At 35.3% G+C, this 24,487-nt stretch overlaps 1 long non-coding RNA gene across 1 annotated transcript in view; it reads right to left on the bottom strand.

Moving 5' to 3' along the window:
* Positions 1-2,071: 2,071 nt before the first annotated feature.
* LOC141560576 (uncharacterized) overlaps positions 2,072-24,487 on the bottom strand; it is a 43,991-nt gene continuing 21,575 nt past the window's right edge. The window contains exon 3 of the long non-coding RNA XR_012487747.1: positions 2,072-5,762. This is a non-coding gene — a long non-coding RNA (uncharacterized LOC141560576). The remainder of the gene's footprint in view (positions 5,763-24,487) is intronic.

Below are 24,487 nucleotides of genomic sequence, written 5' to 3'. Positions count from 1 at the left end.
CAGCCAGAAAAATTAAATCACTGAGCTCAAGGTCATATAACTAATAATAAGAGAACTAGGATTTGAAGCTAGACTCCAAATCCTGTGCTCTCTACACCATGCCAATTACAAATACTGAATATAGCAGGAAAACTGCCTCAAACTAACATACCTGTTAATGCTTTCCAGGATCACGCATTTTCTTTTCTAATAGTTTCATTTGACAGGTTCATGTCAAATTTGTTCTCCAATATGATTCATTCTTATATCTCAACAGTTAGTCTCCATTTCATTTTTGAGCAATTCATTTTTCCCCATGTAGATTAACAAGTATTGCACCTAGTGAATTTATCTTTTTCCCACTTTTTTTTTAATTTATAAAGATAACTTTGAATTTTCTACTTCCCATGAAGTTCTAGTCACTTTTCTCCTACAAATCTGGTGAGCGTTCACTTTATTCCATCAATCACGTCACTTAAAAAAAATCCTAAATGAAGTCATTGGATCTCTTAAAACCTTCTTTTACTCCTTAATTTCCTCCTCATTCTCTCCCAATGGGTAGCTAGCAGTAGCTTGCTATTTGACAGATCTTTTTAAATGCAGTGTTTTGAGACTTTTGCCATTAAGCTGTTTGAAATTTCTTGATGTTCCTCCTAACAATGGATCCGTCATATCCCATTCAATTAGCTCAATATAGAAATGACCTTCATGTTCTTTTAAAAGTAGACAGCTTCTGTTGTTCTCATTATCTAGTTAAAATTATGTAATGATAAACCAAAGGAGACTTTAGAGATTGTCTAGTCCAAATACACTTGTAATGTTGACTTGAGGGATTCATTTCAGACAGAAGCATTTAATAGTGGGATTGATCTGAAATATCTGTAGAGGAAGCCAGAAAAGAAGGGAAGATGATTTCAGGAGACAAAAAGTTAAAATAGTCTGCAACAACAATTCATCAGTGCTACAGCTGCCTGAAGTCCACACTGCTGAAAATTGGAAGTTGCTAGTTTTTTCACTAATGGTGAGGTGAAACTGGCTCACCATGATTAATCACTCATTATTGCTATTACACAGTTCCTTAAAAGGAACATTCCACCAATATTGTTCTTTAAGAAATGTTGTTTGTTTGCATTTTGTTTTCTTTCTCAATTTTTTCCTTTTTGATCTGATTTTTCTTGTGCAGCATGACATTTGTGGAAATATTTATGGAAGAAGTAGACATGTTTAATATATATTGGATTACTTGTCTAGGGGAGAGGTGGGGGAAAGGGAAGGGAAAATTTGGCACCTAAGATTTAGCAAAAGTGAAAGTTGAAAATTATCCATGCATATGTTTTGAAAATAAAAAGCTTTAAGAAAAAAAGAAAGAAATGATGAGCAGCTATCAGAACTAGATAAATCAAACCAAAAAAATAAATAAGAAAAAAGTTAAGGAGGTAAATAGAATTTTAGTAAAGTTAGACTTTTGGAGAAAATTGAATGGAGACAGAAAGGAATATACTTTTTTCTGGGTGGTACATGGAACCTACACAAAATAGATCATATATTAGGACATAAAAACCTCAAAATCAAATGCAGAAAGAAATAGTAAATGTATCTTTTTCAGGTCATGATACAATAAAAATTACATGTAATAAAGGGCCAGGAAAAAATAGACCAAAAATTAATTGGAAACTAAATAATCTAATCCTAAAGAATGAATGAGTAAAACAACAAATCATATTGATAATTTCATCCAAGAGAATGACATAATAAGAAAACATATCAAAATTCATGTGATGCAGCCAAAATGGTAAGTAGGGGAATTTTTTTTTTTTTATCTCTAGATGCTTACTTGTATAAAATTTAAAAAGAGAAGATCAATGAATTGGGCACGTAACTAAAAAAGCTAGAAAAAGAACAAATTAACCCCCCCTCCCAATTAAATACCAAATTTTAAATTCTGAAAGAAATGATGAGCAGGCTGATTTCATTTTATTTTTATTTATTTATTTTTAATTTAATTTATTTATAATTTTTTGACAGTATATATGCATGAGTAATTTTTTAAAAACATTATCCCTTGTATTCATTTTTCCAAATTATCCCCTCCCTCCCTCTACTCCCTCCCTTGATGACAGGCAATCCCATACATTTTACATATGTTACAGTATAACCTAGATACAATATATGTGTGTAAATACCATTTTCTTGTTGCACATTAAGTATTAGATTCCGAAGGTATAAGTAACCTCGGTAGATAGACAGTAGTGAGCAGGCTGATTTCAGAGACACTTGGAAAAACTTACATGAATTGATGCTGAGTGAAGTGAACAGAATCTAGAGAACACTGTACACAGTAACAATGTGATGGACTTAGCTCTTATCAACAATGAGGTGATTCAGGCCAGTTCCTATGGTTTTGTGATAGAGAGAGCCATCTGAACCCAGAAAAGGGCTCATGGGAACTGAGTGTGGATCACAACATAGTATTTTCATGTTTTTATTGTGTTTGCTTGCATTTTGTTTTCTTTCTAATTTTTTTCATTTTTGATCTGATTTTTCTTGTGCAGCGTGATAATTGTGGAAATAAATATTGAAGAATTGCACATGAGAGTTAGGAGATGTAATATTACATGTGAAGAACATGGAGGAAGTTAATATCACTGGATTGCCAAATGCAAGAAGAAGAGTAAAGTATAAGAATTCTGGGAAAACAAAGAGATCATTTTAAGAAAGAGAAAAAGACCCACATATACAAAAATATCTGTAGCAAGGAACTGAAAATCAAGTAGATGCTCAATAGTTGGAGAATGGTTGGGTAAATTATGGTATATAAATGTTATGGAATATTATTGTTCTGTAAGAAATGATCATCAGCAGGATGATTTCAGAGAGGCCTGGAGAGACTTATATGAACTGATGCTGAGTGAAATGAGCAGAACCAGGAGATCATTATACACGGCAACAACAAGACTATGTGATGAACAGTTCTGCTGGACATGGCTCTTTTCAGTGGCGAGGTGATTCAGGCCAGTTCCAATGGTTTTGGGATGGAGAGAGACATTTGCACCCAGAGAGAGGATTGTAGGGACTGAATGTAGATCACAACATAGTATTTTCACTTATTTTTGTTGTTGTTTGCTTGCATTTTATTTTCTTTCTCATTTTTTCCTTTTTGATCTGATTTTTCTTGTGTGGTATGATAATTGTGGAAACATGTAGAGAAGAATTGCACATGTTTAATATATATTGGATTATTTGCCATCTAGGAAAGAGAGTAGGAGGAAGAAAGGGAGAAAAAATTTGGAACACAAAAAATTTGTTTTGGCAAGGGTGAATGTTGAAAACTAATCTGTGTATATGTTTTGAAAATAAAAAGGTTTAACATTTTAAAAAATTAAAAAAAACAATTCAGGGAAAAGTAGGAACGATGTTGTAAAGAGATTTTAATCTAACAGAGGAGTTTACCTTTCATCATAGAGGCAATATGGAGCCACTGGAGTTTGTTGAGCAGGAAATGTGACATCATTAAATCTGCTCTCTAGGAAAATCACTTTCATGGCTATGTGAAAGATGGATTAGAGTGAAGAAAGACTTGAGACAAGAAGACTAAATAGGAAGTTATTGAAATAGTCTATATGAAAGATGAGGGGCTAGAATGTGGTTATGTGAATGGAGAGAAGATGTATGAGAGAGACCTTGTAAAGATTAAATATATGGGATGAGTGAGAATGAGGAATAGGGCACATAGCTTGTGAAGTTGGAGGAATAAAAAAGAACAATGATTCCCTCAAAAGGAAATATGTACTGTGCAAATCCAGAGCCACCAATCAATGTTCTAACGGATCACTTGTGCCTTCTGAATTCATATTGGTTTGTTCATCCGCAGCTGAACACACCCTACTCTGACTCTAACATTGTGATGTCATTGGAGTTCTTCAAAAATGAATGACAATAAAAGTAAGAAAGGAGTTTGGAAAACAAGTGGATTGGGGAGGAAAATTGGACATGTTGTATTTGAGATACCCGTAACATTCATTTGGAAATGTCCAAATTTGTAATGTAATTTAGAAACTAGTGCTGAATATAAAGATCTGGGAGTCATTTGTATAAAAATAGTGTGAGAAACTGCATACAATTTGGTCCAGCAGTGTCTCTCTTGGGTTTGTAGCCCAAAGAAATCATTAAAAAAAAAAAAAAGGGAAAAGGACCCATATGGGCAAAGGTGTTTGTGGTAGCCATTTTTGTAGTGGCTAGAAACTGGACACTGAGTGAATGCCCATCAGTTGGAGAATGGCTAAATAAGTGATAGTATATGAATGTTATGGAATATTATTGTTCTGTAATAAAAGACCAGCAGGATGATTTCAGAGAGGCCTGGAAAAGACTTAGATGAACTGATGCTAATTGAAGTGAATAGCAACAAGATTATGTGATGATCAACTGTGATGGACGAGGCTCTTTTCAACAATGAGGTGATTCAGCCAATTCTAATAGACTATTGATGGCAAGAGCCATCTGCTTCCAGAGGATCACAACATAGTATTTTTGTTGTTTGTTGTTTGCCTGCTTGTTTTTTTTCTCTCATTTTTTTTCTTTTTTGATCTGATTTTTCTTGTGCAGCATGATAAATGTAGAAATATGTTTAGAAGAACTGTATATGTTTAACCTTTACTAGAATGCTTGTTATCTAGGAGAAGGAGGAAAGAAGAGGGAAAAAGAAAAACATGGAACACAAGGTTTTGCAAGAATGAATGTAGAAAGCTATCTTTGCATGTATTTTGAAAATAAAAGGTTATTATTAAAATTTTTAAAATTGACACCCCAGAAATTGACAGGGCTTAATTTGTTGCTTTGTTAATTGTCTAGACTTAAGAAAGTATTAATAAATAAAGCAGGTTAAAAGTATGGGTGATTACATTTTCTCCCTATCCCCCCTTAACCTCCAGAAGTAGTGTTAAATATTTAACAGCATGTCTCTCTATATTGCTCTTTCAACACTACTTGAGCTTAGCAGGAGTAAAATTCAGAGAATGAAGTCATGAGACCTAATGATTGGAGACTATTAGTAATATTAATTACTATTAGTAATATTATTTGCCTTCATTTTTGAAGAGTACAAGTAACATCACAGAGTCATGTTTTGACTCACACATGAATTGGATTTAAGTGAGGCGGGATTGCACAAAATCATCTGCGTCACTCTTCCAAAGTAATTGAAGTCCAGCGGCGACACAAAAATCAGGATGACTGACAATGTCCTAAAATGCAAGTTCTAACCAAGCTCTAAGCAAGCACCTCATAGCTTCAGCCTCCTTTGTGGCCATTGGAACAAATTGTTCTCATCAGCCCATTCTGCCAGTGGAAGTCTTCAATACTTGGGGTAGATATTCCCCTAACTCACCAACAGGTTTGAGCCCTGTCAGTGAGCCGGTTTAACCAGTTGGCCAAGAGAGTTTTGCCGGGATGTGGCTGCAGAGCATGCTACAGTTTCTTGGAGTCCCAGGGAAGAGATGGGTGAAGGTAAAAGTAGAGGAGCAATCCTGAAAAGATTCAGCAGCCCTTACTCCAAAGGGGCTAATCTTGTACTTGCCCTGTCCATCCTCATTGATGTAAATATAAACTGAACTAGGCAGCTAGGTGTCCAGTGGATGGAGCACTAGAACCTGGTTCAGAAAGTTACTGTTTAGTCATTTTTCCCTCTTGTCCAACTCTTCGTGACCCCTATTTGGAGTTTTCTTGGCAAAAATCCTGGAGTGACTTGTTATTTCTTTTTCCAGGTCATTTTACAGCTGAGAAAACTGAGGCAAAGAGAGGTAAGTAACAATAATAAACATAATTATAATAATAGACAGTTCTACAGAGCTTTAAAGTTTACCAAGTACTTTATATCCATTATTTCAGCTGAACCTCACAACGCCCCTGTGCACATCTGATTGTACTGGCTGAAACCCCTCTGAGTCCCAGAAGCCTGTCTCACTGAAGTTAGTCAGAACACACTTGGAGCAGTGCTTCCTAATATCAGCGATTTACTTTGGGGTCTCTGATATCCAATCACCTGCTTTGGTTTGATCAGGCAAAGGAAAAAAGTTCAATAGTTAAGATTGTGTTTGTGCAGCTGAAATGAATTGTTCATGAAAGGCAGTGTGAGTATAAGTGGAAGAAGTGTTGAGCTTTGTTAAGTTCTTACTAAGTACTAAGTCAGTACTCAACAATTCTCTAGTTCACACCTTTGTTCCGGCCTTTAAGGAGAGTTTACCCCTTTGAACTTCTGAGGAGGAGTTTACATATGAAAAGGAGTTTACACAACCTTTAAAAGGAGCAAGTGCATTGGTTGAAGTAATTTTCCCACAAGCCCTTGAGTTCTCACATACCCATTCTCTGGGAGAATAAAAGAAGACAACATTGAGCCAGGAGTTAGTCTGTTCTAGGACAGAGTTGGGATGGCTCTCTGGAGGAAGAAGAGTCTAGTGTGGGATTGAGTTGAGAAAGCAGATCTCCTCCCAGAGAGCGATCGGCAGTTTCTGGAGACAACAGAACATTACAGAGCTTGAAGTCATTTTCCTAAGAATGGAGCTCTAATTACTATTTACTGTCAAATGATCTGAGACAAGTCACAACTCCTGAGTCTCAGTTTCTTTTTAATTTCTCATTTTAACTATTTTAAAAATGAGTGCCTTGAAATTCTTAACAAATACTCATACACATGGTGCAAATCTCCAAATTAAACCCCCCAAAAGTAATTATTTGTATTTTGATTAGAAATATCATCATTATAGCATAATGCATATATTTAAAAAGTCAGTGAACTTAGGGGTCCTAGTTTTGAGTCCTACTTCAGGCACTTACTAGCCTTGTGATCCCCTTGACCTCACTGTGATTCATTTTCCTCATTTTCAACTTCATAATGTCTGTGCTACCTTCCTCACACAGGGTTCTTCTGTGAATAAAATTAGATCATTTATATAAGGTGCTTTCCAAGCAATAAAGAACTATGTAAATGTTAGTTGCTGTTATTTATTCTGTTCTTTGAATTCTATCTAAACGATTTTATTGTTGATTTTTTTTAATAAAATGGGGTTAATAATGATTGTCTGCCAAAGCAATAAACTGTGTTACAATAAGTAGGTATTGTTATTGTTATTTGTAATAATAGAAGTATTGAGAATTAATTTTCCCTCTAGGTCCCTTTTAGGGGTTGCACTTCTTCATTCAAACCACAAAAATGCCATTGTTTCTTTGTTTCCTTGTTCCCTGTTAGGATTTTGATCCTGACATTAATCAGAGCATCCATTTAGTTCAAAACAAGTAAATTAAATAAAAAATACAGAAAAGGGAAAAAAATAATAATTTTACCTTTCCAGGTTACATAAGAAAGTAGTGGAGTTTTAATCTAATCTTATTTTACAGATGTTACAGCAATTATACCTCATTTGAAGCTTTCTTGGAGCTGCTAATTCCAATGCCCAGGAAAAGTCATGTAGATTTAGTCATTCTTTTAAATGTTGCATTGAGCACCTAGTTGGTATTCACCAATTAGATGCTGGGCATTATGGGAGACACAAAGATGAACAAAGCATAGTTCTTGACAATGCAAGAGAATATGATGGTGTTGCAGAAAAAGTCCTGGGACCAGAGACAGGGAAACTGGGAACTAATCTTGCATAAACTAAGCCAGGGCCATATGCCCCTAAGGCAATTCAGTTAGTTTCTTTGGGTCTCAATCTCTTCATCTGTTAATGAAGGGTTTGAACTTGATGATCTCTAATAGCCTTTCTAGCTAGAAAATTCAGTGATTCTTTGATGGATGGGTTTGGTCTTTAGTTTGGTGAATAAATACTCAGACAGCAAGGAGGCACTTGCTCAAGACCTGGAGATTGCAGACAGAGATTTCAGAGGAAGGGTGGAGTTGGGTGACTGAGCTGGACTTTATTCACTGATTCATTTCCTCTGTCATTTCCTTGGGTAAATGAACCTCTTTGAGGGTACAACCATGGACTGGAGGGCCCCCTTCATTTTTAAAAATCCTGGATCAGTGAAATTTTACAGAGTACATTCTCTTCCTTCTTTCCTAGATTCTTCCTTTTTTTCTTTCTTTCTTTCTCTCTTTCTTCCTTTGTTCTCTTTCTTTCTTTCCTTCTTTCTTTTTTCCTTCCATCTTTTTTCCCTTCTTTCTCTTTTCCTATCAGATGTCCTTCCACCCCATACCAAAGAAGTATTTTTTTTTGATCAAAGCATTTTTTTTTCAAAACCTCCAAATAGATAATTTTCAACATTCACCTTGCAAAACCTTGTGTTCCAAATTTTTTTCCCTCCCCTAGATGGCAAGTAATCCAATATATGTTAAACATGTGCAATTCTTCTATACATATTTCCACAATTATCATGCTGGACAAGAAAAATCAGATCAAAAATGAAAAAAAAAATGAGAAAGAAAACAAAATGCAAGCAAACAACAAAAAGAGTGAAAATACTATGTTGTGATCCACATCTAGTTCCCACAGACCTCTCTCTGGGGTTGGATGGCTCTCTTCAAGACCAGTGAAACTGGCCCGGATAACCTTGCTGTTGAAAAAAGCCACGTCCATCAGAATTGATCATCTTATAATCTTGCTGTTGCTGTGTACAATGTTCTCAAGGAAATATGTTCTTCAATATTCTTTTTCTCTGATCCCTAACATCCAAATATGATTTTCCCTGCCATAGGAAGTAGGAAAGAGCAACACCCTTTCCCCCTTTCTGAAAATAAAAAGTCAAAGAATGTCAAGACATTTGTGACTTTCTCACATCCAGGAATAGTTATTTTAAAAATTCACTGCCTCGTGTTCCTTTGTAAAACTCTAATTCTGTTATAGTCAGTTTGATAGATAGTGGCTCTCCCTTTATTGCCCACAGACATCTTGAGCCTAGAGATCACACACTATTTTTTTTTAAAAAGCAGATATATAACACCTTTTTCTGGCTCACCCTAATTCTCACAATGCTGGGCCAGGTACCTAGAGAAGAGTGTCTACTTCTTCTCTCAGGGTAATATCAACAGGGAAGCTGGATGGGCTGTGGTTTCTAACACTCACTCAGGAGCTCCTGTTGGTATGTTATTGCCAACATTGGTCAACTATCTGATATCAATTAGCTTTTACATAAGAGACAAATGCTGAAAGAGTATGGAAAGAATAAGATTACAAAAATCCCTCACATTTGGGGTACATAGTCTCTGGGAAAAGTGAACTCCAGTCTAAAACAAAAAGGATCTGAGGGTACATGTGTAGGGAACAAGTGGTACTGAGGAATACCTTGAGACTCCTGACTCTACGTGTCCCCCCCCAAGTTTTATTTTTGTTGTGTCATCACTAATAGATAACTTGCTACCTTTATTAGCTGGATTAACCCCTTGCATGACATGGTATTTCTGCTCAAGTGCCATTCCTCTCCTGGACTGCATCATTCAGCTTGTTCCTTGGGGACTCAGCCATTGCTACTACTAACTCTGCTGATCTTTGATTGTAAGGGGACAGCTGATAGGTTCTTCTGATCTTTTAAAATTCATAAGGTCATTTGATAGTCAATTCATCAATGAACAAGAAAGAACGAACTCAAAAGAAACAAAGGTACCTTATGTCCCTCCTTAAACAAAAATCTTCCTCACTTAAAAACTTCTCTGTAAGAGATGGAGAGATTCTCTGATTTAACTCTTTATATACCCTCTCAATTTCAGTTCAGTCTTAATTGAGCCATTGGTCCTAGTTCCTTAGGCAACCTGACTTTTTAATCACCGCATGATATTATTTCCCTTTCAGACACACATGGCCAGAAACTGACTCCCCAAAGCTTCACATGGTTTGATTGAAACCAGGGGAGGGAATATTACATATGTTCTGTATAATTCACTTAGAAAGCCCTATTTGAGCTATTCTCTGAGGTCCAGGCTCTTGTTAGCCAATATTTCCCTCCCCGTCCCCTTTACCCATTACATAGGCATAAAGGAACTTGCTCTTGTGGAATAATTAAAGCCAGTGCAGTTCAGAGGAAACCACACTGAACTTAGGTACAGCATATCTGAGTTCCTCGTCCCAGCTGTGGGCTGGGACCAGATCTAGTTTGTTAATCTATAAAATTAAGGGGGTGGATGGAATGATTCTAAATTCCCTGCAAGTTCTGATTCATTTTCAGAAGTATTTAAAGAGTTCTGGGAATGGGTGAGTTTTGGAAAGTATTTTTTTCATTTTTGATCTGATTTTTCTTGTCCAGCATGATATTTGTGGAAATATGTATAGAAGAATTGCACAAAGTGAGTACTTTGGAAAGTACTATTGGAATCTTTTTTCATATTGAAAATTAATGAGGATTTGCCTATTTACAGAAATCATTAAAAACTACCATCAGTAAAGGGGGAATAACATTATTACATCTACTGAATAATCCACTAGATGAACTAAGGTCCTAACAAGTCCCCAGCAAGCACCAGAGTGGGAGGAAGCTCAGTGTGGAGGATTGAAAACTGAATTTCCAAATCACAGAGCCAAGTCTTTGTTATGTCTCTAGGCAAGATACTTAACTTTTCAGATCTTCCAACTGTAAAATGAGTCTAATACTCATGGAACTATAAAGAAAGTTCTTTAAAAACTTTAAAGCCTATAATATGGAAATATATTTTGCATGATCTCACATGTATATGGCTTGATTTTCAGTGGCTGGAAGAGGGGTTGCAGGAAGGGAGAGAATTTGGAGTAAAAAAAAAAAAGTTAATAATATAAAGCCCAGTAATAACATTGCTGGATCAAAGTATATGTACATTCAAAAAAAAATTTAATTTAAAAATCAATGTTAAAAATTGTTTTCATATGTAATTGGGAAAATAATAAAAATTTATTTTTAAAAATCTAAAAAAAATTAAGAAGCTTGCCTACCATCAAATAATTCAGAAGCGGTAAAGCTGAGAATTGAGCACTATAGGTGATTCACAAATATTTATTTGAATTAAGCCTAGGTCTTTGATTTCTAAGTTCAGTGCTTTACACACTTATATGAAAAAGGATGTGAATTGTAGTGAAATGTGTACTAGGAGTTGGGAGTGGATGACAATTCTCAATGTTTCAAGACCCCAGAGGCTGGGTCTTGAATTATTTGCTTCTTCTCATCCTTGGAAACCAAGAAGACTTCACATCTCCACAGTCCTCCAGAGCTATAGAATTTGGGAAATAGCCCAGTGGAATCAGAAACTTGGCTTGAATTCACAAAATGTACCCACAAAAAGGTCAATAACTGAACCAAAATTGTAGTTGGGAAACTAACCATGTGGTCAAAAGATCTCTTTAATTTCCACTGGTTTGATATTAATGTGAAGCCTTTTATCTTTGGTATTTTGTCCCTGTGCTCCCATGCAGAAGAGGGGGAAGAACATGATAAGCAGAATCATCAGCTTGCATGTCCTGCCCACAAAATCAGAGCTATGCTTTCAGCCTCTCTCCTTGAGCTGTGGCACTGCCCCAGGCTAACACAGGAAATCAGTGAGAGAGTATTCCTTTCGATGTCAAATCTTTAGCGTGTTCTCAAGAACAGAGCTAGAGAAAGAAAGCCACAGACCAGAGGGAAGCTGGAGGGATTTGCTGACGTGGAAACTTTGTAAAATGCTCTTCTAACTGCTGGAGCTGAGAGTAAGCTCTTAGACCAAACACTGATAATAAGCAGTTTTGAAATACAGTTTTAAAACAGAAAGGTCTTTTCCAAAAGTGTCATTTTAGCTTCTCCTGTCCTGTTAAAGGAACTGAAGGGAAGAAATTGCTGAGACTAGTAATTTATCAGTCCTAGGCTCTATCTTTATGACTTTTCTCCTGTTCCCATCTATACACACACACACACACACACACACACACACACACACACACACATAGAGGATTTAATAGCACATTAATAATGCAAATCAAGTATCTTCTGGCTTGCTAAATATAAATCTCTGTGAGTGAGATGAGAAAAGATTTTATTTCAATTAAATGGGGCCAATTCTTCTAATGTATTTGCATTATACACGTTTACCCCTTCTGGCTTTAGTTGCTATTGTTTTTAAGTACATGTCTCTTAAAAGATACTGAGTTCAAGAAAATAATATTCACAATGACCTCAGTAATGTAAACAGAGGGAAAAAAAAAACAACAAAATCAGAAGCTGCACAATTGAAATGATCGGTCTTGGATCAGAGTTGAGAAATGAGGGAAAAGGTCCTCTTTCCTTTTCTCAGAAACATGGGGGAATGTTGCATATATTAGACCCAGCTGCTATTTCAATTGCTTTGACTTAATTTGTTTCTGTTATTGTTGTTTAAGAAGAATCTTTGGGTGAATGTGAGGATGGTGGATATATCTGAAAATTATGTAAAAACAAAAGGCATCAATCAAATAATTTTTTTAAAAGAGAAGGAGGACTGTAGCTCAGAGTGGTTAAATATCTTGTCCAGGGTCACATGGATGGTGTAGGAGTCAGGATTCTAACAAAGTTTTCCAGATTTCAAAGTCCACAACTTTCCATTAAATTGTGATGAGGTAGGATAGATAGTCTCTATCCCGGAGGAGCTCATCTTCCATTTGGAGAAGAAAAAACACAAAAGTGAAACAGAAAGGCCCTCTCTGAGAATATTGGTTTGTGAATTCTCCCTTTTGTCTCATGTAATATACCTATCATGATTGTCTAAGTACCCAAAAAAAATTTCATATGAATATTCCAAGAAAATACAATTATGTTTTACAATGTGTTAAATAGGCTAAATGATTTACTTAAGATCATGCAGGTAAATAATGTTTGTGCTGGGACTGGAACTTATTTCTGCTAACTCCTGATTCAATGCTCTTTCCACTAAACCATAGTTCTCAAAATCCTCTGCATTCATTATGAGATGCAACAGAAGGAAGCTGGGTATCATTACTTGGTTACTAATGCTGAAGATTATGGTCCCTTAAGGACCTCTAACTTCTCATCTGTAAAATAAAGTTTGTTTTTCAGTCATACCCACCCTTTTGCGATCCCTTTTGGAGTATTCTTGGCAGATAAACTGGAGTAACTTGTCATTTCCTTCTCCACCTCATTTTGTAGAAAAGAAAATTGAGGTAAACAAGAATAAGTGACTTGCTCAATTAGTAAGTGTCTAAGGCCAGGTTTGAATTGAGGAAGATGAGTCCTCCTAACTCCAGACCCAGTGATCTATTCATTGCACCATCTTGGTATCCCCAAAATGAGGGGATGAGTAGTTTTCTAAATTTTTAGTATGCAATTTCTCTTAGTACTTACAATCATATCAACAGCTAAAATAAAGCTCAATATTTCTATTTAACAAACTGAGAAGTAAGGACCTAAAAATAAGAGTAGCCATTTGGAAGGGAAAATGGGATTCAGAGTAATCCCTCTAGGAGCAACTCATGCAGTACTACCATTACTCATTATTTGTAAAGGGAAGAAATCTGCTTAAAAAGAAATATGTAATAGTCAAAGAAACACTTGCATGGACTGATATAGAACAAGAAAACAGAATCGAGACTGATTGATACAGTGCCTATAATAGTGTAAATGAAAACACTAAAAGGCAGCATTTTATAAACAGTACCAATATTGTTTCCAAAGGGCAAATGATGGAAAGTTTCACTCCTCTTCAGTAGAGAGATGATAGTCTGCAGGTATTTGCTTTTCTTTTGTAGTAAGGAAAAAGGCAGCTAGGTGGTACAGTGGAAAGACTGCCAGGCCTGGAGTCAAGCCTGTTCAAATTTGGCTTATTAGTTGAGTGAGTCTGGTAAGTCACTTAATGCTGTTTGCCTTAGTTTCTCATCTGTAAAATGAAATGGAGAAGTATCTTTGCCAAGAAAAACCAAGATGGGATCACAAAGAATTGGGACACAACTGGACAAGGAAAAGTTTTTATTGAGCTTGAGGCTTTTGGAAACTGATAAGGATGCTTTTTTCCAAAACACATTAAAAAGCATCAATAGAATACTTTAAAAATGAAATGAATATTAAATATAGTCTTTTTTAATTATCAAACTATTCAAACTCTTTGATCCAGCAGTGTTACTACTGGGCTCATATCTCAAAGAGATCTTAAAGAAGGGAAAGGGACCTGTGTGTGCAAAGATGTTTGTGGCAGCCCTTTATATAGTGGCAAGAAACTGGAAATTAAATGGATGCCCATCAACTGGAGAATGGTTAAATAAGATATGGTATATTTATGGAACATTATTGTTCTGTAAGAAATGACCAGCAGGAAGATTTCAGAAAGGCCTGGAGAAACTTACATGATCTGATGCTGAGTGAAATGAGCAGGACCAGGAGATCATTATATACTTCAACAACAATACTGTATGATAATCAATTCTGATGGATGAGGCCCTCTTCAACAATGAGATAAATCAAATCAGTTCCATTTATTCAATAATGAATAGAACCAGCTACACTGGTGAAAGAACTCTGGGAAATAAGTGTGAATCACTTACATAGCATTTCCAATCCCTCTGTTTTTTTATCTGCTTGCATTTTTTATTTCCTTCTCAGGTTAATCTTACCTTATTTCAAAGTCTTGTGCAGCAAAATAACTGTATGAATATGTACACATATATTGTATTTAACATATACTTTAACATATTTAACATTTATTGGTCTACCTGCCACCGGGGGGAGCAGGTGGAGGGAAGGAGGGGAAAAGTTGGAACAGAAAGTTTTGCAAGGGTCAATGCTGAAAAATTACCCATGTATATAATAAAAAAATAAATATATAGTCTTTTTTTCACCTTTAAATATGAAAAACATTATTATCTGAAGCTAAAGAAAAAACAATTATTGCTACCAAAAATATAAACTCAGTTATTTGTTAGTGTCATATGCTATCTCTATTAGGTATCAATTTTGCCCCTATAACCAACTTCTGAATTTTCCATAATATATCATTTAAATCACCTACTTTGTTATCAATATAGTCTTGAAGGGGAAAAGTAACAAAAAGATAATGCAGATGAGAAAGAGGGGGGATAATCTCAGTAATCTAGATATGTCTTTGGGAGCTAGTGACTATATAACTCCAAGTCTCTTGACTCCTAATCTCCAGCTATTTTAGCACCTATACCTTCAAGCAATCAAGGATAAGGTGACAGTGAAAAGGTATCTGGGAAAGGAGATTCTGTAATTCCCTTTGGAAACCCATTATTGAATGGGGCTGTGTGATTTGAAAAATGAAGCCAGAAACATGCCATATGGCTCAACCCTTTAATAAAGCAAACACCATGTGTGTTAAGCTCTTTCCATTTCATGACATTTCTCTTTCATTTGATGATTTGAACACACTCGCTGCCTTGTTTTGGAAGATGCCCTTAGAAGCTTAGAAATTTCATTTTCCTACCAAATGTTTTCTCCTCTTCTAAAGCATGGTGTTTGTGCTGCTTCTGGGATTTACTGTCTGCTTTGCATGTGTTAAACTGGTGACATTTAGTGCTCCCTTCTCTATGCTGTTAACTCACTTGCCCTCCTCTCCACCTGCCATCTGTATGGCCTAGAAAGCCCTAATCAGAAGTGACCTGGCTGTGTTGGTTGCTCAATTCATGAATATGAAAAATGACCTATGTAATACACTAAAGTTAGGAAAATGCCAAGTGCATGCAGTAATGGAAGTCTGTAGCTTAGTTGTCTCAGATAAAAGCAAAGATTTTGTGGAGAAAATTGAGGATTCATAGAATGGTAAAATTAGCACAGACATTGGAGAACATAAAGAAATGATGACCAGAAAAGTAGATTTGTTCAAAATCAATACAAGAAGTTGCTGATAAAGCCAGGGTGTGAAGACAAATAACCTAACTTTTTCCTTGTCCAATATTTCTAAAGATAAATACTTTAGCAACATGATATTTGAAGATTTTTGTGGAATTCCCCTTGATTCCTCATGAAGTTTGAGCCAATTTCTATCTTTTAGTCATTAATGTCAGCAGATCATGTTTTAAGTCCAAATTTTTTCCTAAACTTTGGGAGGGGGGGAATGTCCTAATTTATAGTGAAAATGCTTTAAGTCAGCATTGTTTGGAGAGAGACACACAGAAAGACAGAGGATTAAGAAGGAGGGAGGGAGACAGAGGATTGAGGGAAATAGAAAAGAGAGAGAGAGGGAGAGACAAAGAAAAGAGAAGAAAGACAGGGAGTAGTAGGGTTTATAAAATGCCAAACTCAGAATCAAAAGGCTTAGTTTTGTCTCCTCACTTCTATATTTTCATCTTTAATTCTTTTTTAAATAATAGCTTTTTATTTTTAAAATACATACAAAGATAGTTTTCAACATTCACCTTTGCAAAACCTTGTGCTCCAAATTTTTCTCCCTCTTTTTCTCCCACCTCCCTTCCCTATATAACAAGAAATCCAATAAATATTAAACATGTGCAATTCTCCTGATTCTGCTCACTTTACTTAGCATCAGTTCATCTAAGTCTCTTCAGGCCTTTTTGAAGTCATCCTGCTGATAGTTTCTTATAGAACAATAATATTCCATAACATTCATATACTATAACTTATTCAGCCATTCTCCAATTAATGAGCATCCACTCAGCTTCCAGTTCCTTACCACTACAAAAAGGGCTGCCACAAGCATTTTTGCACATGTGGGTTCTTTTCTCTTTTTTGTGATCTCTTTGGAATACAGACTCAGTAAAGACACTGTTGGATCAAAGAATATGCACAGTTTAATAGTCCTTTTCACCTTTAATTCTTAAGATGTTTGAAGTTATGGAAAGCAAAGTAAAAAATACAGATTTATAATATCTCAAAAGCCATAAAATGAAACACCAATTGGAATCTCCAGGATTTTGAAATTTTTTATTTTCAAAACATTTGAATGGATAATTTTTCAACATTAACCCTTGCAAATCTCCAGGAATTGTGAACAAAAAGATGAATGTAATATAGGGGAATCAGACTCTGACCAAGAGTAAGATGTCATGTCAGAAAATTATGGATATGTTAAATTAAGTATCAAAGTTCCTCCAAGCTCTAAATCCAGTTATGGCCTGACTTGCCTGACTTACCATTTCTTTTGGATTTAAAAGGGCTTCACTTGTCTAAGACTATGGACACCTAGTCAGTGACAAATGGCAGTTCCAAGGGTACATGGCCTTGGATTTCACCAAGATGCCCAAAGACCCTGGAACTCAGAAACCAAAGCTAGTTCAGGAATCTGAGAGTGAGGGACTTGGGCTATTGAACCAGGTGACCAACATCAAGCTAGATTTTATCCAGGATGAGGGTGTCAACAAGATTTAAGTAAAAATCATCTATACTACCAGAGCCAATGGGGTACATCTACATAAGGAAACTCAATAATTTTGTGTCAAGGAAGCCATAGGATTGAGGAACCAAGTTGAGAGCCATAAGAGAATAGCAACAAAACTAATAATGAGGCAGAAAGGTACAAGAAACATACAAGCAGAGCCAAGAACTTACATTTTATTTATTCAGTTAGCAGGAAATGTCAGGGAAGTTTTAAAGTAGGATAGAGGAAGTTAGTTTTGCTTTTTCCTTCTCTCCTTTCAAGTTTGTGATGGTGCCACAGAAAGTGTCTCTTTTCATCTTGATTTTGCTGAATGCTTTATTTTGGTGAGGTTGAGACATGAGACAAGATAGAGGACAGGGATTCTATGTATTTTGTATTTGTATCCCAGGGTCCTACCACAGCACTTAATAAATCCTTATTGATTAATTAATTTTAGAGTGACGTTTCAGACCAAGACAATTAAAAAATTACTTTTGGGGGGGTGAGTCCATATCTAATATTGCTTGGATGTAGGGGGCTCTTCTACCCCTACAAATTTTCATCTATTCTGCCATTTGTAATCTTGGAGTGGCCTGGCTTGCTATAAAGATAAATGACTTGTCCAGGGTTACTATAGATAGTATATATCAAAGGTGAGACTTAATCCCAGGTCTTCTTAATTCCAAGATCGGCCTTCCATCCACATTGTGATATTGCCCATTTCATACAATGCCTACAATAATGTCAATAAAAGCAGCATTAAATTACAACTAAATCTTTTTTTAGATGCACAGACCATTTTATTTTATTTTTCAAAACATATGCATGGATAATTTTTCAATATTAACCCATGCAAAACCTTGTGTTCCAAATTTTTTCTCCCCACTCCCACCCCTTCCTCTAAATGGCAGGTATTCCAATATATGTATGTATACATATTTACACAATCCTCTTGCTGCACAAGAAAAATCAGATCAAAAAAGAAAAAAATGAGAAAAAAAAAAAACAAAATGCAAGCAAACAACAAAAAGAGTGAAAATGCTATGTTGTGGTCCATACTCAGTTCCCACAGTTCTCCCTCTGGGTGCAGATGACTCTCTTCATCACAAGATCATTGGAACTGGACTGAATCATCTCATTGTTGGAAAGAGTCATGTCCATCAGAATTGATCATTGTATAATCTTGTTGACAAATACAATCTAAATCTGAATCTAAAAATGAATGATATAACCAATCCTGAATCCAGGGTTCAGATGATAATGTAATAGAATTGCTTAGATGAGGATTTTTGTTTTAATTCTTTTTTTTTTAATTACAGAGTTTCTGGTAGGATGTAGGGGCAATATGGAGTATGAGGGTATACAGGAAAATGATTGTGATATAACAATGTAAACATGTTAATTTTTAAAAAATTGAAAACATGGCAGCAGATACCAGTTTTCCTTCAGGGCTATACAGAAGTATTGACCCTAGGGACCACAATAAAAATTCCCCTTATTAATACCCCTCATACCAGACTTCCCTTCACCCTTTATTCCCCTACAATAACCAGTCATCATAACTTTAAAATGTCTCTCATATTCTTCTGTTCTGTCTTCGATGCTCTAACATAAGCTTTCATTCATTAGCTCAGCTCCCTGAAGCCTTTCTGTTCCAATCCAACCTCATAACATTGAACAAGCCACTTCCCTGCTTGGAGGACTTGTCTCAGCTGCCAAGCTATTGCTGGGTCACTCCTCTGAGCTACTCTGGCTCCTTGGGGTAGGCTGTGGTAGCTATTAATAAGGCTCTGAGCTATTTGAATTTTTTATATCTTTCATAAGATTTTTCCTTCTCTTAGGCTAATTTACCTAGGATTAGTTGAGAAGTATCTTTGAGCAAATTTAGTACATCTTTATTTTGTAGATAGAGAAACTTAATGCTTGCACAAAAAATAATCAGAAAATTGCTAATTCCAAGTCATTTTGTACAAGGCAGCAACGTGAGTTTTGCATGTTGGTACTTAAAGATGACTCCATATTGGTAGAGATAATGTTGATGCAAAGCTGTGAACCTACATGGAGCAAAGCAGGAAGGAGATGGGGGGAGAAAAAATTTTGGAGAACAGAGACATGTTGTTTTCAAGAGAATCAAATGTGGTTTCATACTCTGATCAGAACTGACTCTAAAAACATGGAGGGAGAGAAAGACTTTCAAAGTTTCATACATATAGAGTAGCTGGCTCCTCAACTCCCTGATTTCTATTTGTCTCTCTCAAGACTGGGAAATTCCCACTTGAATGAGATCAGGACCTCACTCTAGATTGAGCTGAGATCTCATCTTGCTCCCATTTAAAAAGCTCTTTCACTCATGTATTTTTCTGGCATATTCTAATCTGTCTAACTTCTCTGATTTCTGTTTTCCTTGGATAATGGATTTACTCACTATTCACTATTTATGATGGTCTTATATGACTAGCATTTTGTGAGAAGGAACCAAACTAAATGCTAGCTATCATAGAAAACAGCTTTAGTTTTAAAAGAAAATCATGCTTTATAGACCAGCAATATTTAAGAGGGAGCAAATAGGTATAATTTTAATCCATTAACCAGAACTAGAGGAAATGATACCCAGACTTGTGACACTTCAGCTTCCTGAAGAAATCCCAATCTCCCTTGGAGAGGAATAAATAGAATACCAGAGATATCTATCAGTTCCTCTTCATATATGTCGTTTGACTAGTCATCTTGTCTTTCTTTTTATACTCTTATATAATAGTATCAGGCTTATGATGGATCTGCATGCAAAAAGAGGACTATGAGAACTGAATGTGGACCACAATATAGTATTTTGTTGTTTGTTTGTTTTTTGTTGTTATTTGCTTTTTTTTCTCATTTTCCCCTTTTTGATTTGATTTTTCTTGTGCACCATGGTAAATGTAGAAATACATATAGAAGAATTGCACATGTTTAACATATATTGATTACTTACTATATAGTGGAGGAAGATGAGGGGAAGGGAGGGAGAAAAATCTGGAGCACAGGGTCTTGCAGGAATGAGTGTCGAAAGCTATCTTTTAAAAAAAATTTTAATGAATGTTTTACTTTCAAAACATATGCATGGATAATTTGACAACAGTGACCCTTGCATAGCCTTGTGTTTCAGATTTCTCCTCCTTCCCTCCATCCCCTCCCCTAGATGGCAAGCAATCCAATATATGTTAAACATTTGTATATATTTTGGAAATAAAAGGCTATTATTAATGGAAAAATGTAATAAGAAAATATTTAATAATTTTTTTTAAAAGAAAAAAAGTGATGTCAGGGTAATAGTGGCCAATCAGATCTCTAAATAACTTTGATTCCTTTTAGGGAAAATTAATCCTTGTCAGAAGAGGGAAATAGAATGCAGTTTCACCCATTTTGGAGAGAAATATCAGGAGATATTAGTCCCATACCAGATCACTAATGGGGATAGAAAAAAACTTATTTTGACATGCATTTAAACATACACACACATACAAACACACACAACTCATGCCTCAAGACCATTTGCATAGTTCTCTCCTCATTGGGGTGGCTAGGAGTGCCAGGTTTGGAGTCAGGAAGACCTGAGTTCAAATATGATCTCAAATACTTACTAGGTATGTGACCCTGAGCAAGTTACTTAACCCTGTTTGCCTCAGTTTTTTTTTTTTAATCTGTAAGATGAGCTAAAGAAGGAAATGGCAAACCACTCTAGTATCTTTCCTAGAAAACTCCAAATAGGGTCTACAAAAAAACAACTAAACAACAAAAAACCAACTCATTAATGGAGACTGATCACTTAATATTCTATGTCTGTCTGAGGAACAGAGTTGGTGAGGGTTTGAAAGAGTAGAAATCCAGTCTTCTGTCTTTCAGCTCTGAGAAAAAAACTGGTTCTAGACTCTTCTGTTACCTAAAAGAGTCTGGGATGAAGCTGCTAATATTTAAAGGAATCAACACTTTATGTCCCTTTCTTCAGCTCACTACAGAGTAAATGAACACTCCTGTTGGGAGTGAGATATTTCAACTCAGCAGACAGACAGACAGAGAGACAGCAAGACAGAAGCAGAGACAAAAACACAGAAACAGAGAGTGTCACTGGTTTCACCCAAAAGGAAAATAATTAATAGTGAATATGATGATGATAGTAATAATGACTAATTTTTATACAGCATGTACTAGGCACTGTGCTAAATGCTTTACAAATATCACCTCATTTTAGTCCCCAAAATGTCTGTTGAAGAAACCTGGGGCTAGGAATATAAATAGATAGCTGGCTCTTCTCTTTCCTAGAGTCTCTCTTCAGGGACCTGAGGAGAATCCCAAGCTCTTACAAAATCTGTCCTTAAGCATGGAAAGTTGAATAATCAATTTTCTACTAGTAAGGAAAGTCCCCAAGTAAATGGCCTTTGAGATATACGTTACACACAGCCACCCACACAATCTTATATCATACATTATATATATATATATATATATATATATATATATATATATATATATATATATATATATATATATATATATATATATATATGGATAGATAATGTTTTGGTCAGGAGGAATTTGTTTTTAAATATGATCTTAATTAAATTATTTAACCTTTCCACCCTACCCAGGGATTTTTCTCACCTGAGAGCTCCTTATACCAATGAAATCAGAGGCCCAGTCCTTTTTCCTATGATTTCAAGATTTCATATTTTTTCATATGTAAAGTGAGAATTCTGTGACAAATGGGACAAATGCACTCACAACTTTAATGCATGTTTGCTTCACATGAGTGATTGAAGCTGATCCTATCCAAGTTTTGTCTTTTCACTTTGTGTCTCACACATCTGTGTTTCATTTCATTTTTTGAAGGCTACACAAACCTTCAACTCCTGTTGCTTTCCATCAATCCCCAATTCTCTTAGGCAGCATGTGTTTCTGAATCAGGCAAAACTGTGATCATCTAGGACAACATCCATGATCTATGAATGATAAATTTATATTGACTAGATCATTTAGATCAAAAGGTACGTCATTCCTAACCCTGTTGAGCAGATTTCTTTTAAGGGATTCTTAGAATGCCATTTCATAGTGAAATCTGACAAAATTTAATTTTTAAAAACTGTGTTATTAAAACATATTGTGTGAAGCCATATTATATTCACTGAAAGGCAAAATTGTGGATTGTGAAGGCGGAAAAGCAGCATGGTGTGGGTGGAGAGAGGATTAGAAGATCTGAATAGGAGTGCTGTCTCACTTTCTTATTATCTGGGTAACCCTAGGCAAATGACTCATCTCCATGAGTTTCGTTTTCTTCATATATAAAGAAGGTGTTAAGGAGCTTTTTTTTCAGGCCAGCAATAATGTGTGAAGAAGTTGCCTATTCAAATTTAGACAATTATAACATCAAGGCTAATGGATGAAGGCAATGGACACCATTCTGTTTAGGGAGTTAGAGAAAAGCTTTTTAACACCTTCTTTACAAATAAAATGAGAGTCAGACTAGATGATCTTTAAGATATTTTCTAGCTTTGATTCTCTCTTTTTTTTCTCAATAATATTTTATTTTTCCAAATATATGTAAAGATAATTTTCAACATTCATTTGTGTTCCAAATTTTTCTCCTTCCCTCCCTTTCCTTTCACCTCTCCAAGACAGCAAGAACTCTGATATAGGTTAAATATGTGCAATCCTTTTAAACATATTTCCATATTTGTAATGTGCAAGAAAAATCAGACCAAAAGGGAGAAAATTATGACAAAGAAGAAGCAAACAAACAAAAAAGGTGAGAATACCATGCTTCTATTCACATCAATCATCTCCATAGTTCTCTCTCTGGGTGTGAATGGTATTTTCCATTCTGATTCTCTAAAAACAATTCCATTTCTCAAAGAATTATGTGTTGTGAGCAGTACCAAACACATAATGTATATATGTATTTGTATATACTTATGTGTACATGGGCATCTTAATGAAATGGGTTTTGCAAGTTATACATTTAACCCTAGTCTCATTCCTCCTTAAGGCTTATCTTATACCTTTCATCTCACATACTCTTATCTCTTCCATGACCCTTCATCCTGTCTCTGTCTCTGTCTCTGTTTTTGTCCCTTACATTTATCTTTAATTTCTTTCTTATCATTGACTTTTCTAGCTACCTACAAACATGCTAGAGTCTTGTTTTAATGATAAGGAAGATTTCATCTCTTTATTCTTCTCAACTGTCCTGCTACTGTCTCATTTCTATTTCCTCTTTTATTTGCTAAACTCCATGAATAAGTTATCTAAAACAAATGTTTCTACTTCTTTTCTACCCATCCTTTTCTTAGCCTCTAACATTCAAAGCTTCTATTTCTACTCTAATGAAATTGAACTCCATAGAGTCAACAATGACCATTAAAAAAAAATCTTTCTCATAACTTTGAATCTGAAAACATCAATAAATGTGAATATTTCTTTGAACAAAGAAGAACACAAAATAAGATTAAATGTAGCTTCTAAATGAAGCTTGCTTCCTGAGAAGTATATGTTAAATTTAACACCATAGTTCCAATACTTATTCCTCCCCTCCCCCTGCTTCTGACTTTTCTTTTGTCTTCTTCTATAATTTTAAATGTTTCATTAATGATCTTTTCCTTTTTTTCTTCTGTTTTACTCTCATTATCTCTACAATTTCCCTTTTAGTAAGCATAGTCAACTCCCTCCTACCCAAAAATCCTTATGTTGAGCATGTCTCAAACTATGCCTCATTCTTCATCTCTAATCCATCATCTTTCTCTCAAGAAGAAAGAAGTATGATTCATTATTAATGGCACAGAGTCACAGTCAGTCATCCTGTTAATCATAATTTCTAAGTCTTTCAAGTTATTTTCTTCTACAGCATAAAGGAAATGTAGTAGTTGTATAAATTGTGCTCTTAATTTTGCTCACTTCATTCTGGATCAGTTTGTAAAAATCTTCTGAGATTTCTCTGAATTTATTATTTTTATGATTTCTTACAGATTAATAATATTTCATTATGTTCATATAGCAACATTTGTTGTCATCCTCTAATTGATGCACATCTACTTTATTTTCAGTTCTTTACTATACAAAAATGATATAATTAATATTTTTGAACTTAGAAATCCTTTCTCTCTTTCTTTGTTCTCTTTGGAATATAAGCTTTGTAGTGATATTGCTAAGTCAAAAGATATGCCTACATTATTGACTTTTTAAACCATAGTTCCAAGTTTCTGGTATGGCTAAATCAATTCAAAGATCTACTAACAG

The sequence above is a fragment of the Sminthopsis crassicaudata genome, chromosome 3 (genome assembly GCF_048593235.1).
Source record: "Sminthopsis crassicaudata isolate SCR6 chromosome 3, ASM4859323v1, whole genome shotgun sequence".
NCBI lineage: Eukaryota > Metazoa > Chordata > Mammalia > Dasyuromorphia > Dasyuridae > Sminthopsis > Sminthopsis crassicaudata.
Note: the sequence above shows the minus strand (reverse complement) of the source record. Positions and strands in the feature narration are given on the sequence as shown.